The sequence below is a fragment of the Photinus pyralis genome, unplaced genomic scaffold (genome assembly GCF_008802855.1).
Source record: "Photinus pyralis isolate 1611_PpyrPB1 unplaced genomic scaffold, Ppyr1.3 Ppyr1.4_LG3b, whole genome shotgun sequence".
NCBI lineage: Eukaryota > Metazoa > Arthropoda > Insecta > Coleoptera > Lampyridae > Photinus > Photinus pyralis.
Genome location: NW_022170510.1, coordinates 16,857,647 through 16,875,427, shown reverse-complemented (window position 1 = coordinate 16,875,427; position 17,781 = coordinate 16,857,647). Strand labels below are relative to the sequence as shown.

At 34.0% G+C, this 17,781-nt stretch overlaps 1 protein-coding gene across 9 annotated transcripts in view; it reads right to left on the bottom strand.

The window, feature by feature from the left end:
• The window catches only part of LOC116166335 (homeotic protein antennapedia-like), a 269,786-nt gene that overhangs the window by 237,174 nt on the left and 14,831 nt on the right, over positions 1–17,781 (bottom strand). The window contains exon 1 of one of the 9 annotated variants that reach the window (XM_031481271.1): positions 6,813–6,830. The exons of 7 other annotated variants lie outside the window; for them this stretch is intronic. The gene's annotated coding sequence lies outside the window, so the exon portion shown is untranslated. Of the gene's footprint in view, positions 1–1,321; positions 1,340–6,812; positions 6,831–17,781 lie in introns of those variants that run through there. One more of the 9 variants, XM_031481273.1, reaches the window with a different exon arrangement.

The following is a 17,781-nucleotide window of genomic DNA, read 5'->3' as shown; positions in this document are numbered from 1 at the left end:
AAATTAATCCGTGAAAAGATTTAACTAAAACGCATAGCAGCTGATTTACCTTTCAATTGTGGGCAATCTGTTTTACCATGCACTTTATGATCACCGTTAAAGCTTGTGGATGCACTTAAAAGTGTCATCTCCTACAAATGAAGATACTTTTTAGAGATAAACGAACTTCTTTCCTAATTTTCTTGGTTGCCAAATTCTAAAGTAATTACTGTGAACTGCACGAAATATTTTTGCGTTCACTAAACCCGTCAGTTTCTCAATTTATGCATCCTATCTCTTCGTATGTGTGCGCAGTATTATCTGACCACAGCTAAAGTCAACACAATTAAGCAGATGATACATTGTGCTTGTTTCAGGTTAATGAGATGCAAGAACATGTCTTTGAAGCGAAGCCGACAGGTGACACGTCTACATGGCCGATATTTCTGGTCCTAACCGACACTGAAAACTTTCTTGAGTATACGCCTTGATTATAAGAACCACAAAATGCTTGGCACTTTTCCACCAAAAATAAACGAAAGTGTAAGCGTAATGTACACCGCCATTTTGACATATGACGTTGTGAATTTATGCGGTACGTACTTATTAAATAGTAAGGAACCATTAATTATTAAGGTTTATATACTTAAGTGTCGGTTTATTTATGTACTCCGTTAGTTTCAAGTTATTTGGTGCGATGATGGGTTTATAAATCTGCAATACTCTGCACTGTCTTAAAATCCCTGTAAATATGAATATAAGGTTAAATGTCACTAGCACCTAAAGAAATGCATTCATTTTAACGACAGGTCTTGGAAACCGAATTCCACGCACTTACTTGTTTTACACAAAAAAATTAACGCTAGTGGATAATTAATTACAAACTCACCTCGGTTCTAATCGACTATAAATAAGATTTCAATAATTTATAGTTTTTAGCAATTTTTTATGGTACCACGTTCTCCGCCACTTCAGGCTTACATATTTTAATTAACATTCGTAAATACCAAGTGGGTCGGTTAAATTAAGAGGTGTAAAAATTCAGTCGATAAATTAATTAATTTCAGTTCAGAGTAGATATAATTGAAAACAGGTTCGATTGCCGCAGGTTCCTAAGAGAAGGAATTGTACGATGGGGTTCTATTAACGGAACTCATTCTTAAAACAAACAGAAATTAATTTAACGGACAATTAACTTTTAGCACCTACTTAAGGGAAAGTAAACACAATGTAGAAATGTCTTCTCGAATGCAAGACCCTTACTGAATGAATTCGCGAGTTACTCAACGCATAAAGTATGAATTTTAAAACAGTGCATTTCAAAATAAATAATAGAGTGTACCTTTTAAATTATACTAAAGGATAATTTCACTCCATTTATATGTAGTGGGCGATGCATGTAATCAATGTAGCGGCTAATGTGAACACGGCGGCCAAGATTTATGGACTGGCAAGTCAATTGAACGGCGTTATATGGACATACGGATTATATGTGCGCATATATGTGCCACTTCCTCAACATGAAGAGAGGACAAACAGAGTAGATGGAAAGCTGATAAAATAGCGATAGTTAATGACTTAATTTATTTATATATTTATTGAAGCTTACTAAAATATGTAGCTACACTATATGGAATACGCAACGTGTAATTCACAAATTACAGTAATTTCATTTTACGACCCATGATTATTCATTTTAATTAACTTTTAACTACCAAATTTCACTCTCGTCAATAAGACTATAATTTCAGTATTTGAAGTACGTTACGAGATCATGTACATTTTTTTTCGTCTTTGGGTCTCAATCATGCGAAGTAAAGATAATCGTGTAAGAGAAATTTCGATGCATAGTCCTAATTTTCATGCAATAATTGGTGCAATTTTTAGAAAGTGAGCTTGATGAAGAACAACCACTTACGTGTGATGCTATACCTATACGAATAGGTTTGTTGTAGTATACCTTGTGCTTGAATCGGTCAGGATGCCATAACTCATCAACGAGACTATCCATATCCACAAATCTATTATACATTTTAAGCAGGATTTAAAGTGATTTCGTCGGTATTGTTGAAGTTCAGAAGGCCATTAAATTAGAAAGGACAACAGTTTACTGGCATCATTTTAATAAATTATTATTTATGTATACCTATAAACACTTAACGAGTGTGAAACAAATGTGAAAATTATGTTTTATAGGTACTCAAAAACTATGCTACAATTGCAAAAATTCAGCATCTTGCTCCTACAGCTCGCAATCCGGCTTCCTAAGATTGAGGTGCAAGGCTGGTGACCACTCTGGGAATACAATCTTATATGTTCTGTTTTCTGATTTTTTTTGCAGAGAAGAAGAGAAGAAAGAGAACCAGCATTTAGTAGATGTCAGTACCAGAAGATGGCTATCAAGTGACTGAACAGTGAATTAGAAAATCATGTCGGCTATCAGCTTCACCCATCCGAAGCCTGCGACGATTCATGTTGCAAATGGCGTAACTTTTATAGACGGATAGCAGATGTCTGTAGATATTTTTGACCTGGACGACGTAGAGTGCATGTTGTCAACCAATACTGTGGGTGAGTGTGGAAGCCAGTAGTAGAACAGCAAACTCGACCAAGGTCTTGTCTCTTGTTGACGGAAGAACGCAGTTAAAGTTCCAGTGCACAAAAGCACTCTCTGTTGCCTTTGAGTGCGAAAAAAAAGTATAAACTCTTGTGCAGATACAGCGCATTTTGTTAAACCCAAATAATAAATAAGTTATTGAGCACTTATCGAGGCAAGCTTGGACAAGGTATCACGCAAATTGGCAGTGACATATACAAGACTGATGCTTAGCTTCTTGTTAAATGATTAATGACAAGATATTCGCCGTTTCGTCAAGGCGTTCCAATCGCCTTTTGTAAGTACCCCCCTTCGACACTCCGGAATTACGTATAGCGGATTTCGATAAGTTATCGGATAAGAGGCCTTTCATTATATCATGAAGATAAAACCAGGTTTAACAATAATTTTTACTCAAAATTCAAAAAAATATTGGCGTCATAATGTATTGTTGTTAGTAATTTTTACAGAATTTGACGTACAAAAAATTTCCCAATCGCAACGTCTCCCAACCGTTTTTAAATAAATAACATCCGAGGGGATCTAAGTGACGTAGCTATCAAGTATTATTTATAAAGTAGTGAGATAATTGTAGCCTTTGTGAAATGTATGAGATCGTAATGTCCGTCCCTCCAGAGGGATGAGACTACATAATATATTCTATATGCCTTGACTGACTTCCTCTAAATTTTCTACATCGTAGTGGGACACTATTACATTTTTTCCTATGCGAAACCTCAAACGTTGTTGCGGAAAAATTGGTTCATCGCCCAGTAAACCTGTTGTTAGCAATTATTGTCTGGACGTATTTAAAGAAAAACCGAAAGAAATGAAAAGACAGTATTTACCCAGTTATCCACAGAGGCTTACATTTGGATAATTTCACGAAGTTCTTACAAACCACGAAGACAGGTTTTTTTCATATTTTAGAATGAGCGTCTTCATTTGACGAACTTTGTTCTTATGTTAAACAAGGTTTACAGGGGTAAACAACAAGCTTTAATAACGATATTTCAGTTGAAGAGAGGCTTGCTGTAACTTTAAGGTAAGTCAGTTTATTTATACTCTATATTGTAACGATAATTTAAATACGCGCTTTATTTATTTACAATTGATTAACAATAAATTTATGACAGTCTTGATGAAATGAATTGATTTATAACAGTTACAATATTATTTATCACTCACTAATATACAATTTATAACAGCGCGAATTATTTATTACTTCGGCGTCGAAATTGGAACTGTTCTGATACGCAATTCAATTTACTTATAATGTTTATAATTAAAAAATTCTGATCCGGAATGGTCGGGTTTCACTAATCTGACATGTTTCCCATCAATGGCTCCGAGACAGTTTGGAAAGTTGACACTGTTCTCAAAGTCTTGGTCGATTTGCCTCAGTAAACCTTGTTTAATATAAGAACAAAGTTCGCAAATAAATACACGCACACTACGTTTATTATGATTTATAATTTGAAAAACTAATTTTGAATTCGTTATTTTCATATAAAAAAACCAGATTCCTAGATACACAATTTCATCGAGATCATCAGAATATTTTAACGTACCACCGTTTGTAAACCATTTTGAGATACACATTTTGGATTTCTGTTTCTATTTCTGTAATACCTAGGTAAAGTCGCTCGTTGCTAAAAATAAGTCAAACAAAAATGAAAATTTTGAGACCTTTATGGAGGTAGTCCCGAGAACAAAATATTTTCAACCCCCGGTTAATTAAGAAAAAAAGTGTGATTTGGTTCCTTCGCCTATAAGTAAAAAACACCCGGATTTTTACGTCACGTGACTCGCTTCACACATCCAGAGGCGCTATTCTAGAGAACCACCGAAAGATGTCTATGTCGGTTTTCAAAAACCTATTCAGCAAAATTCGCATGTTTGCTAAAATCTTACTTCAAAATAACGTGAAAGTACACCGGTGGGTCCGTTTGTAACCGTACCAAATTGATTCATTTCTATACCATAATTATATTAACAAGTATTCTCTTTTTGACTCTTAGGCATCCATCGTGTGGTAACCATACGTCCATACCCCAAAACAAGTTAAAAAAGTCATTATGCAAACATAAAAAACGAGAGCGTATTTTCCTCCTAATAATTAATGCTAGGACCAGGAAAAAATACCGGTAGGCACGAGATCCTTACCCCATTCTCTTTAAAATGAGCCGCCTATTGTCGAAGTCTATACAGTTTAATGAAAAATAGTTAGCGTATACAAATACATACAAATTTTGAAATGGGCATTAGTTTTACTTTTATTCGAAGTGTCTACACATGGAACTTTTTATAAATGCTTTCGTAAATAGCATTGCGCACTGTCTGCATTAGAAATTATTATTAATATGTTAAATATAGTTATGAGTGGGTAATGTGGAAGAGCAGATCAGGCGTCTCCTCGTCTGTATCTGAACATCGCCCAATTTAGTTGCCCTCTACTTATTATACTGTAATTGTGTTAATTTTTTAATTTTTTGTTTTTTGTTTTAGTTAACGGGTTAACTAAATAAAACCATTATTATTATTATTATTAAATTTCATTGAATACCTTCATAAATAAAACATACAGCATGCGTTAACAGTAATTTTGAAACCGGTTCGTTTCAGTTTCATTCAAGGTGCTTGCGTATGATATTTCGCTTAACTGCTTTCATAAATAAGAAAGTTACCATTGCGCATGCGAAAAACCAAATTTTGGTTTTGGAGTTAGATTTGTCTTTATGCCAAATGCCTATGTATAAAGTTTCATTTAAATATCTTCATAAATAAAAAAGTTAGCATCGCACATGCGTTAAAACAAATTTTTGACACTGCGCATGCGCAAAACCAAAAAATATGCATGGAATCCTTGGACCAAGCCCTTTCAAGTGAGTCCTATATCGCCGAAATCGGTTCAGTGGTTTAGAAGGAGTCCGTGTGACGGACAGACAGACGGGCGGACGTCAAAGTGCAGCCAATAGCGAATTTTCACTTTGAGGAAAATACGCTAAAAATAAGCGTCTCAACACGTTTAGGTTACGTCACTAGTCTAGTTCTCACACAAATCGTATTGGAGGTATTTTGAACAATGGCGCCCTTTTCTTCTAAATTATTAACACTAGTCGAGCAATCAATTTATTTACGAAATAGTTTAATATAATAAGTAGCGAACGAAACCCATCTTACTAAATTCAGTTGGAATAGCGAATTATGCTAATAATTCTATTTTAGACATCAAAACAAACTAACCAAATCAACGGGGCGCCGAGTGTTTATGCTATCCGCTACCGAATTTGAATCTCTTCCTCATTTGAACTAGATAAGATTTAAATTTCCATGCTAAGTAATGTTATAAGTATAACTATATCCTGGTGCCTGACCACTTCCTGCCGCCAAGGAAGCACCAACTCACTGTCCAAGCATATTCGCTCCATTCTTGGTCTTTCAAAGTGTGAGAAAATGCGTGTGTACGAAACGGCACCGTTTTAGAATAACTTACAATTTGATAGAAGAAATCTTATATTTATTACGTCTATTCTATTATATTTCAATTCCAGCTGACAGAAGTAGAAAAAATTTAGACTCCTACTGTTTCGAGTTACCGAAAACGTCGGACCACTTTGAGGGAAGCGAACCGGCAACCATCTCACCGCTCCTAATTTAACTAAGTATGCTAAATAAAAGTAATAAAAATATTAATTTAAAGCTTTTAAAATAACATATCATTGACAATAAAACAGAAGTTCTCGATACAGCAGATTTGTACCAAGGAAGTAGTAGAATTTTAAATTAGTGTATATAACCGGTCAAACTAGTAGGTATATATACCAAATTTATTCCTATATAACATTGAGTTTTAAGAATCCAGGTTCTTATCAGATGGCGAGAAAGATTGCCGCAAAGATGTCGCAATTTTATTGAAGCATAATATAAAATTATAGTAGACTATCTCTGGATCCTTAATTCATGAAGGTAAAAACTGATTCTAACGTGATTTCTCAATAATACAACCGGTATTAAATAAGGGCGACAAAAAGTTGCGTCGCTGCTTCTCTTTACAGTTTATATAGAAATACACATATTGCAGCGTATTTATTCTATCAATCAATGTTACTGTCAAACGTTAAAACAATGCCATGTTTCAGTATAATTGAAGGCGATACATCATGTGAGGCAATATAATCTGTACCATATATCAAAATTTGCATGAATCTTATGACTTATGAGTTAGTGTACGTACCCCAGATTGATGTAAGTTAAACGATAACCTGAAGCTTAGAACTGGCTGAGAAGATCGGGAAAGCTTACCTGCAATTAAAAAACAACTTAGATCGTTAATCGGTTTGAAATCACAATAAAATATTGTCAGAAACAACTAATATCTCATGGGGATAATTACGTAACTTTTTATACAGGTGAAATTATTAACCGCGCTCCATTCTGTTCGCACTTACTGCGATATAAAAAAAACCATACGGTATGTGTTCTATGGAGACAAAACTACGTCTAGTTAACGCAACTTGAAGTCATTCATCATCTTGACACATATTGTTACAATCGCCAGCTTCTTTACAGACATTTGCTCTAAGGATTCAACCGCACCGCAGAAGTACTTCATTAGCAAGCTAATTTAAATTTTGATTTGATGAATGTACCTACTTGCTTACAGTAAATTTAAATTATTTTAAAAGTGCTTAAAGTGTCACAACAGAAATTATTGCTAACGATTCTAAAAAAATTCCGCTATAACGGTAAATGGGAAATGTTTAAAACATTATAAATTACCAAATTTGGATTTTAGAATAAATTCCGTGGGCTTATATTTCATTTCGCATCTAAACGTCGTCTTTTTTTAGGTTGTCACTCACATACATATAGCATTTATACTTTCAAAGAAAACCGTTTCAAACCTTTCAGTAAATAAATTCGTTTTTATTGCGACGAAGCCACGTACCTACTATTTTTAATAGATAAATTTGAAATCTATTGAACAAGGTATATTTCCCTAGAGTTTGTAGTGTAGAATAATTTTATTCCCCTGTCGGTTGCACCGTTCGCTGGACTATCGTTCAAATATTACCACCACTGTAAAGATACTACCTACGACGTTTATCGGTGATTAAACTGAAAACAACAAGGCTAAAGATCACTACATAAAATGCTCAAGGAAATGGATATTACACTACAATCAGAACGCTTAAAAAATATCATTTTATTCAAAATCGCTATTCGCTAAGAACTCTCTAGGGTGAGTGTTACAATATGTACATTGTACAGGGTGGTTCAAATTCATGGCTCACCATTGGAAGGTGAGAAATGCAGTGTAGATTAAATGGGACAAAGTTACCCCTTTTTGTGACTAAAAAACGCATTTGAAATATTTGAAAAATCTTAAAAAATAACTGAGATATCACAGGAAATAAATTTTTATTTCAATTCAGCTGTTTCTCAGAGGTAAGGTAATTAATTCTGGTAGTATTGGCAATCGGTAATTTGTTTATTGATGATTCCACGAGTGAGTCTATGCTTTAAAAGCCCATGCGAAAAACAGACAGATAACCAAAATATAGTTAAGGGGTCCGTGGAAAACGTTCAATCTGATTTGGTTAGATTCGAAAATATTATTTTGTACCCCCACAGTTGATCAACTCAAGACCTACAAATATAAACAAAAGAAGGATAAATCAGTATTGTATGAAATAAACTCTACAAATTATAACCAATCACAGTTGGCGAACAAATGCATCGTTCAAAATTTCAAATTAGAATCACTTTAGTGTTTTACGAAGTTCCTCTTCATGGCTTTCTTTTTCTTCCAGAAAGAACAAGTCAAAAATTTGGGGAAAACAAATTTAATGAAACAAGGCAAATTCAGTTGCCAGAAATTGTTCGATGGATTTGTTTTTCATATCATCTTCATATTCATATAGCGATTCAATATTTTTCAGGACAGTGTATTTACCAGGTTGCCAATTAAAAATGGCAATTTGTTTTTTGTTATAAACGTGGTAAAAACTAGCCAATTTCATTTTGAAAACAATAACATTCACTCCACAAAATAACTGAATGGTGCATGCAAACTATCCTATAATAAAATAAGGGCCACAGTTTTAGGCATTTTTAAAAAGTTGGTTTCGTCAGTACAATCGAGTACAAAATACATAACCCCATTATTGAAGGAAGGAAACCGATCATATCTAAAATGTAATAATTTAGTTGAGGCGACGAAACTTTTTGTAAGAAACATTCATAATTACAAAACCTCTATGTATTCAGATATGAACAAACACAATGGCATTTCTGAAACAGGACAGTAGAAATTGTTTTGTATACAAATTTCGTAAAACAAAACATGCCGTGTTTCGCATATACGTGTTGATTAAACACTTAACACATAGAGTTCTTGTAGTCAATAGTGTATTTCCATCTCTTGATTGCTTTCGTCGATGGAACGCAGTTTTTTCAGAGGAGTGAATTTAGCCGACGTGTCAGAAAATACTGGAAGACAATATTTATTCTGTCATTCCATAAAATCGTCAGAACGTTGACGATAGTTAATGATATATAGCAGGACGTATCCAAAAGAGCCTTTTTAGCGCATTTCCACAAAAATAAAAAAAATGCGCTATTGTGGCCACTTTGTCCGTCCGGCCGTCCGTCCGTCCGCTAACTTTGCGACGCTACTAGTTCTTTATCTTAAGAGCTATTGTTCTACTTTTTTCGCTATTTGGTTCGTTATGGTGTCGAGTCCTGTACCAAGGAAGGAATTTTTTCTGTACCGCTTACAAAAAAAGTTATTGTAAAAAAAACAAAAAACCGTTTTTTACATGTTCCATAATTTTACACTTTTGTCGTTTATTAACGATCCTAGAGGTCGTTTATAATTTTGCATTGCTATCTGTCGCCTGCCGATTGGTCTCTCCTTCTGTTCCTTTGTCTGTCTGTCCATCTATCTGTCCGTGTGAACGATAACTTTGTTTAGAAATGTTCGATCGCTTTTACATCTCCGTTAGTTATGAACTGAAATGCATGAAATTCAATATGGGCATAGATTTAGCCATATAATACGCAATGCCAAAAGTTGGATCGAATCGATTCAAAATTCACAGTGCCCTTTTCGCATCTCGACCATTTTATAAACCGAATTGCAAACTTTTTTACTTATAAAAGTATTTGAATGAAATTTGATACATAGGCACTTGGAATAAAGGAAAATCAAACGCCAATTTCAAACTTTGGTTTTGCGCATGCGCAGTGCCAACTTTTTTATTTATGGAAGAATTTAAACGAAATTTGATACAGAAGCACTTCGAATAAAGGAAAATCAAATGCCAATTTCAAAATTTGGTTTTGCGCATGCGCAGTGCCAACTTTTTTATTTATGGAAGAATTTAAACGAAATTTGATACATAGGCACTTGGGATAAAGGAAAATCAACCGCCAATTTCAAAATTTGGTTTTGCGCATGCGCAGTGCCAACTTTTTTATTTATGGAAGAATTTAAAAGAAATGTGATACATAGGCACTTGGAATAAAGGAAAATCTAGCGCCAGTTTCAAAATTTTATTTTGCGCATGCGCCGTGCCAACTTTTTTATCTATGGAACTATTTAAGTGAAATTTGCTACTTAGGCGCTTGGAACAAAGGAAAATCTAACATTAGTTTTAAAATTTAGGTTTGCGCATGCGCAGTTCCAACTTTCTTATTTAAAAAAGCATTGAAATGAAATTCTTCTCATAAACTGAAATTGAAGTAGCACGTCAACAATGGATTGCCCATGTGCAACGCTATCTTTCATATTTGTGGCCGGATTTTGACGATTTTAACAGAAGTTGCATCTTACAAATGGGAAATGAATGCAAGTGGAAATGCGCTTTATGTAAATCGTTTACGATTACTTTTTAACTTGTTCTTTTTTCGTTGGATTTCCTTTGGCACCACAACAAGCTCTTTGTCGGAGAAATATGTTAATGGTACACACAAAATTTCACGGAACTTGTTTCTGCAGTATGTAGTAAGTAGTCATCGGCTGGCATAAAACAAGGAATATTGCTTTATTAAATACATTAATCAAGGAAAAGATGCGAAATTTTCTTTGAAATTTTGAGATTTCTTTCTCCAAAATATTGAGACCACTTCATTTATTTTAAATTTTGTTTATATTTCTCAATAATATTTTTCGGTGCGTTTAAAGGTGTGAAATGTGATGCACTAAGAATTTGCAGAAAGTAGGTAGATATCTATACTCGTACAATTATGAAAAATAAAAGGCCGTATTTATATGATAAACTCCTTTGTTGATTATAATAATAAAAATTAACAGAACCATTTAGAAGGTGACGGCGGATTTAAGGTTGTTCAGGACTAGCTTGACTAGTGGTTGAGGCACTAATGAATGGTCCTTGCAATTGGGAAGACAAATACAGTGCAGTGTTTGATCATTTTAAGCTGTTTTGAGAATTTGAATGGCCCACTTCTCAAATGTTGAGCTCCATTATGAGTAATTAGTTCAAAAAATAATGTTAAAAAAATTCACTGCTAAACTCTTGTCAAATTTACAAATGAAACCTCATGAACTGAAAATTGATCCATATTCATTCCTCATTTTTGAGCTTGAACGGTTACTTCACACACACGATTTAAAGACGCCCATCTAAGTTTACGTGAACTTGACCAATATCGCACAAACACCTACAAAATGGTACGCTGGAAATCCTGAACAAGTTCATAATTATTGATATTGATATTTTGGAGATATTTAGTTTGTATGATAAATTTAAAACGAGCAACTTACTCGAGTTTAAAGTTTTATTTGGTCAGGTGTTGCTATCAGACAAGAAATAATTGATTTTTCGACAAACAATGTCACGTGCGACATAAGCGATGCAGGTGTTTTATCAGTTCCGTTGGTATAGCTATAGAGGAATTTCGAGTGTTACCGGGAATAACGATGTTGGTTTTATTAGAGGAAGTGTTTTTTGGTTAAATAGAAAGAAGAAAAGTAAACGGGGCTGTCTCGGGTTATTTTGAAAAAGAGCGTAATTGTTTGTGTCGGGATTTTGGTACCCGTAGTATTAGAATTTACGGAATTTGATTGAGGCCTTCGACTCTTTCAAGTTTATAAGTGTTTTACTTTTAGTCACTGTTAGGATTTTATGTTTGTGTCGGAACCCAGTTGTGCCCTGGCCCCTGAGGGAGGATTTGCAAGGGGAAAAAATTGTGTAATGTAAGCTACGAGTAGCTCGTAGTTAGGTAAGTGTCTGTTGGGTGGTATAGTGGCAGCATACTATTGCACACACCAATGTATACATACTATGTATGCCAAAGCGAGCCGAACAAAAATCCTCTAAAGGCTCGAAAGCGACTTTACATGTATCCGCTAGGTAAGCAGTCCTCTTGTCATAAGTGATAAATTAGCTTTTATTGCACTACGTTCACCTACGAATGGTTATAGTATATTATACAATATATACCAAGATAGAAAAGTAGGTATAGTATTATTGCCTGAGCATCAAAATAAGGTACGAAGACAATTATAATGGATATATCTACCGTGGTACATGGGTATATAATTTGTTTCACTACTGACCTATGACAGGAAGGGATTAATAGAATCACGTTGGGGGAGAGGCGTCACCAAGGGATCTGCGAGAGGGGGGAATTTGTTTTTAAAAAATACCTTAAAAAGTAACATATTTAGTGGTTTTAGTCGGGCAATTTATATGTAAACAATTTTTTTAAATCAGAATTTCTTTGTTGACACGACACTAGACTAAGCTTAATGCTTACTTACTACCTACCTAAAGTGCTCTTTGTGAATCTGCATAGCGTGATTGTGCCTTTTCGTGCGTATCCTTACTTGGTAAACCACTCTTTTTTGCCTCTAGGAAGAGGCCCTTGATCATTAACCTTTTTCGGCAGCTTTAGAAAATGGCAGGTATATAATGACATCTGTTAATTTAGAGTACTTCACGTACTAGTAGTTAAAAAACAGGTGAAAAATTATTTAAAAACATTTTTAACTGCCACCACATAATACATTTTGACACTTACTTCTTGTTGTTCTGATACTTTTAGATTGTTAATATTGCACATCTTTAAAGCAAATTCGCAATTTAATTAAACGCATACAAACATTTGATATGGCATTTAAAAAATAAAACTGGGGAGTATCCTGGTTCTTTACTGACCAAAAAAAAACATGGAAACTTACCGATATAATTCTGATTTTTTGTTATTAACTAATTACATTGTGGTTTGACCCACAGCTTAAGCCACCCAGTTTCAATAAAAATTTGTGGCGAATGCTATTAGAAATTTGTAATTTTCCATTATTTATTGAGCCTAAATATTGACTGCTTTACAATTATCTAGATCCGTGTATGCTTTGTCAATGGCCTCTCGTTAGAATAAATTGAACTTGATAAAACAAATTTTCTGGATAGCAAACCTACTGGGTGTTTTGATACGAATCATTTATTAGATATTTGTTGTTTCAAAATTTTTAACATTTGTAATATTGTAATATTTGTGACACTTTTGCGGCGCATACATTTAAAAATGAAAGTAGTCAAGCTGCTTGACGTTTAAATGCAAGATTATAAAGCTTCGCCATCTGTAGGTATATGTGGAACGTTAAAAATGGCTCGATCTTAAAATTGTGACCGAAACTGCATTGCAGTTTCAATGTATGGGAAAAACGGCGTAGAATTGTTCCATGGGAAATACGAGTTTTAATCCATTCTGGAGATAATCATTCAAATATACTGGCAAAAAATCAGAGGCTTTGCTTTAAAACAGAATGAAGAATATGATCAAATTTGCTCTCAATAAATTGACTATGTATATAATTTTTGTGTTTTGACTAATATGTAATTTGCATTTTAAATTAAATCGGACGCTACAGTAAAATTGAAGTTCGCTTAAAGCAAGGTAGCTAATCAATATGCAAGTGTATGCATAATGTAATAATGTTATCTACTGGTTAAAATCCGGTTTTGTTTAAATATAACATTTATAAAACGGTAAACTGTTCACAACATTAAACCGTTTTGTATTCTACTAATTTTTAAGATGGGTAATTAATCTTTATCCCAATTATATTATTGTGAAAAACCTAAATCCGATTTAAAATAAAATCCTACATTTAGTTCACTTGTTGTTTCTATATTAAGTGCATATTAGGCACCCAACAATGTAAGTACTTATAAGTCCATAACTACTGAGAAATTCTCACGATTAAATTGCCATAAGAAGGGGAGAACTGATAAAGAGAACAAATAGTAGAAACCGACACCACATGTTTGATACAAATTAAAGTGAGGGGAACCACAGTTGAAAACCACATAAGTAACCACTCTCATTTACTTCTAGATTTTCGGCTAATTTAGAAATGCTTAGATCATAATGCTACAATTTATACACAAATTGAGCAGGAACGAAATCTATTTGTGGGAAACTGCTTTATTGCTCAATCAAATGAATGTTTAACTTTTCATGATGGGAAGAAATGTTTATCAATCTGTACGTCTGAATCAAACGTTAGATACCTACCTCAAATAAATACAACTCAAAGTGGTCTAAATATTCCTATAGGTAATGTAACGATTGTATATAATTTTATGTCGAAAAGAGCACCGGAACATGTAGGTGTGTGTATTATTTATGCACGTTGCAAGGTACAACCTTTGTACATGTGTGCCAACAGCAAACGTGAAATATTGGAAGGTATGGTCAAAGATGTTACAGACTAAATTTAATTATTTATAGTTTATAGTACAGAAGGTAGACTTCCCTAATTTATGTTGCGCTGATGGACTTCACATTAAAAACGTTTAATGCGGCATACATTTTTTCTCCTTGTGGTTGCCAATATTTCCATGTGCGAACGCGACATAAATTATACCAAATTACGCCGAGCTTTGATGGTAGGGAGACGCCAATAATTCTTTGTGTAATGCCGTGCCTACCACTAAATATACACAAAGATGATAACAAGGACATTTATAAGACACAGACACAGTCTAACATTTAAACAACACTGCCATAGTAACAATGGCTGATGCCAATCCAATTGTACAGTAGATATATCTGTGATTTTAATGAACCGTCTCGTCGAGTAACGAGTGATTGAAAAAAAGAACTAACCAATCGTAGTTTGCTTTTTTATCATTGCAATAATCAAAAATAAGAAAATAGACGAATCTTATATAATTTCGCAACGCAACGTTGATAAAAAAAGCAGAATGCCCTTCAATTGTGGAAACTCTACATTCAAAATGAATTTAAAATACAGTATGCTAATTAGTATCATTTCTATTTTAATTACTTAATTACCATACGGATGTTTTCATAATGCTTTCAAAGCAAAATCCGTTTACTTGTCCACTAAGTTAAGATGTAGGTAGGTTTTTACGTTTTGTGAAAATTCACCTTGTATACATGTTTTTTTTTAATTTGATCCGCACATGGTTTAGGTGGTTAATTTTTAGTTCAATGCGCTAAAATAAACAGTTGATTAATTTTAATGTCTTGTACCATGAGTAGGTATATATTTTTTCGGAAAGCAAAAAAAGCAGTTTTTGAATCGCCACTCTGCTGATAGATTCAGCCCTTCTTTCTATATATCTATATCTATATCTTTTGTGTGAAATCGTTTTATCATTAATATCTACGACTGATGTAAAGTATTACCACACCCAAAAATTTCAAAAAAGGTCAATTGTCAAGATGGTGATGGTTGCGTTCTAGGAATGTAATAAAAGGTTATTGCGGCCCTGCAAATAATAATAGCAGTCAAATGTGTATTTTAAAAGCGTTGATTGCATTGATTAAAAACTTGTGGATTAATTAAAAATAGAAATATGCGTTTTAACCTTTTTCATGATGGCGTCTCAAGTCATGTTGAATAACTATTTGATTTGATAGCTATTGCTTTCTTGTATAAATTTTTAAGTAACACTATAGATTGTCCTGTACTATATAGGTATATGTCATTCGCAATTCCACGCTTGTCGTCTAGACATATCGTCACTTTTTCGTTGCCAATCTGTAGAACTCAAATACTGCAAAATTCTCCTATATACGCTATGTGTAATCAATATAATAGCATAGCCCACGTTGTTGAGATATTTAATACCATCCTTAGTATATTATTAGATTCCGTTAACTAAAATAATAATTGTCAATTTTTTATTTTTTTTTAAATTTTCACTTATGTCATGCTCAAAGTTTTTTTTTCGGTTATTATTCGCACTACATGTATAATATCTACCTATTATTGTCCTAGTTTATGGAACTATTCTGTTTGGACAATAAACTATTATTATTATTATTATTATTTGTATTTTTTTGATTCGTTAACATTCAAAGTCAAATTACTTTTCAGACTAATAAAAAAAACTAACTACTTTTTGTACAGTTACCATTTTCCTCCCGAAATCGCTCATTTTATGTAGGTATAAATAGTGTGGCACAATATTCAGGTGGGTGGAGAAAAAATCATTTTTGCATTCAGATTATGTGCAATTGACGTTCTAACACCTTCTAGACACTCGGTAACAGAAAAAGGCACATACAAAGATTATATAAATTCTGAGATAGCGCATAAAGCAAATCAGTACTGAATTTTTTTTTTGGTAATAAGTTTGTATGTAGGTACGTTAGGTAGGTACGTATCTATTACAATAACAGATATTTATTATATAAGACGATAAAGGGATATTTTAACGAGTGAATTATCTCTCACAAGATGGGTCGTTTCCCTTTATAGTCGTGTATAATACAAAATTTTATTTTATAGCAGAAACCATATAAACCATTGTAAAGCTTCTGACAATTTTGAATTTAATTTGAACTTACAGGTAATAATGATTGTTTGAACTAAAAATGTATACCTACACGTGAGCTTAAATCTACGATAGGTAAACTATGAATGAACAAAACAAACCAACAAATAGTAGCCAAGACCTTTTTTTAGCTCAAATTCCAGAGCTATACGCTTTCGATGCAACGGAAGGACAGATATAGGCGGACAAGGAAAGTAGCTACAATAGCGCACACAAATTTCTTGGAAAAGTTGTTACAACATTACAATACTATATTCTTGAGACCCGTTCCAGAGAAAGATTTGCTCAGTTAGATGTGCGAGTGGAGCGAGAATCCAATTTCCTCAATCGTAACAAGTCTGATTCTTGTCTTTACAACAGAATAGGTAGCCTCTACTGCCAGGATTCTTACTTAAGAAAATGAGCACTCGCGCCCTCCAGCCCTTGATATATAATTAAGCAACGCGCATCATCTTTCATGTCATTCGTATTTTGACACTCATGTTCATCATGTAGGTTCTTGTGATTATATTTCGGGAGTATTTAACTCTCGAATTATAATTACTGTTGATCATTCAACTGCTAATCATCTTTCAATATCATAATTTTGTAAATAATTTTCGCAACGTAGACCTGCAGGCTTAATTGTACATTTGAACTTTTTATCTATAGTTCAGAACTTTTTTATAACATGACCGAACATTTCGGTTAAGTTCGTACGAGGGTTGTTCCGTTACTAATGCCTCCTATTTTTTGCACTGAAACTACAGCAGATACACAAGGCATAATAGAATAGCTAAATTGAGCAATGCTTCAGCGGTAGTATTTTTATACATAGTTATGCGCATGTTATGCACTTTTGCCCACAATGAACAAGAGCCTGCATATCGGGTCATCTAAAAGCACTACGTAGGGTAGTGTACGAATTAGCGCTCCATCTCTTCGAGACTCTGAAAGATGGACTACGCGGCGGATATTTTCAAGATCCCGATGCTGCTGTCACTGCTGTAAGAAAGTGGTTAGCCTCGTTAGGTTCTGATTTTTAACGGTACGGCATACAGGCTCTTGTTCACCGTTGTCAAACGTGTATAACAAATGGTGGTGACTGTGTGAAAAAATGGCACTTAGTTTCGGAACGACCCTCGTAGATCACAACGCAAGTTCAGAGTCAGGACCTTTGGTTTCACTGCATTATTAAGCCCGCATCTACATTTTTCCAAGGTGTATAATATTTTCTATACACGCTATATAACACACATTAAATAAAACGTATAAACGTGGTTACTGGCAACCGACGAAAAAGAATTTTCCCGCACAGAATCAGTAATAACTCTGGAAGGAACTGAAGTGACCACACGGTAAACTTTATTCAACGTGGAAGTG